The sequence below is a fragment of the Triticum aestivum genome, chromosome 1B (assembly GCF_018294505.1).
Source record: "Triticum aestivum cultivar Chinese Spring chromosome 1B, IWGSC CS RefSeq v2.1, whole genome shotgun sequence".
NCBI lineage: Eukaryota > Viridiplantae > Streptophyta > Magnoliopsida > Poales > Poaceae > Triticum > Triticum aestivum.
The window spans coordinates 555,606,387-555,607,972 of NC_057795.1; the positions used below are offsets into that span (position 1 = coordinate 555,606,387).

At 42.9% G+C, this 1,586-nt stretch overlaps 1 long non-coding RNA gene across 1 annotated transcript; it reads right to left on the minus strand.

The window, feature by feature from the left end:
• Positions 1 to 323: 323 nt before the first annotated feature.
• On the minus strand, positions 324 to 1,356 carry LOC123138014 (uncharacterized). Its single transcript, XR_006468742.1, has 2 exons — positions 1,085 to 1,356; positions 324 to 933 (listed from the first exon to the last, which is right to left on the minus strand). It is a non-coding gene; the product is annotated as an uncharacterized lncRNA (long non-coding RNA).
• Between the last annotated feature and the right edge of the window lie 230 nt (positions 1,357 to 1,586).

A 1,586-nucleotide genomic window follows, 5' to 3' on the forward strand; every position in this document is an offset into this window, starting at 1 on the left:
CGCAAAATACGGCTGGATATGGGAGGAAGCACCGTATTTGAACTATCGGACAAGTTCGCTGACCAGAAATATATATTTTACAAGTTTATACACTAAACTGACCGTTAACGTGCAAGTTCTATGACCCATGATGTATTTAGGTCTTGAATAAAGCCCTATGCTTCATTAGAAAGGAAAAACATGTCACTGTCGAATTCAAAAGGAAAAACAGGTCACCGTCGAATAACCCAAAGTTCCAGGACATCAGCACCCACTGGACAAACAAATGTGGACGTTCTACTCGCCAATGATTCAACAACATACTAACAGAAAAGACACATCTGTGCTTACAAGATTTAAGATTCCAGCGCGATAAAATTACAACAAGACGAGACAGACTCTGTGGTCGGAAATTTGTATACAGCTGAAAGCCTGAAACTGCAGCAACATCTAGGGCGCAAAGCTTGACTGTTGGTGTGTCTAACTAAAATGAACAAGGGCATGAACCACTACACACGAGGTGATGAAGGGGGCAGCTTTGTCTCTAGAGGTCTTTCACCTGACCGTAGGATAGCCGTCGCCCGTTGAGGATTGCAGTGGTTGAAGCTTCAGTTTCGTCGGACTTGAATTTCCACTCTGAAAATGAACCACCATACCTGCATCTCTGCTCAAGGACAACCAGTACTGTAGTTCCAATTCCCAACACACCCTGAACTTACTTCTACAGATTATCACAATTCCTCTACTAACCTTAGTACACATCATTAACTCAACTAGTAATAATGTACGTATTTCCCAGCTCCTGAATCACTGCTATGATAACCACGCCCATCCAAGTGCAGTATAAGGATCAGTCATGCAAACCATACCTGCCAGTTTACTGAAACTGAAATTATCAGGGAACTCGTGAACCATCCCCATTTGCTTGCATACTGCAGGTCCGGCTTCCATTACCTACAATATCACAGCATTTTCTAAGGAAGCAGTTACCCACAACAATTGAACTAGTACATCTGTTCTAGAGAATTGTGGTACATGAGGCCGCCTTTCATTCAAAGCTTCCTATACACTCACTTCCCTCTGGGAACGTAAGTAAAGCACTGACCTTGTACAGCTAGGAATCAGCAAGTTCCTGGAGGAGTCTGACTGACTACAAAATTACACTTGCCCAGATTCTTCATAGCAAAGGATGCATTCCAAAGCTTGCCACCACATTGTGTGACGATTCGGTATTCGACTGGACAATCTGTGCAACTTCTACTCGCTTCATTCACTGCTACTCAATGTAAAATATTAAGAGACCATGACAGTTCTAATGCAAAGGATACAGAGGAGCTAACTGCAGTCCCCTCCACATTTTCTCATCCGGGCTTGGGACCGGCAAAGGCAGTGTTAAACTACTCCTACTTAAACACAAAAAACAGCAAACACTACAAACAATTATATTGAGCTAAGCATACAAGCCAAGCAACCAACCAAAGGCGGCATTGGCATGACACACGATTGGCAATAAATATTCATGCCGTGCGGAACAAACAAAGAATGCCATAAATTCCAGAACCTGAATGGGAGTAACTAATTTATCTAGTGGGATGAGCGTGATTCCA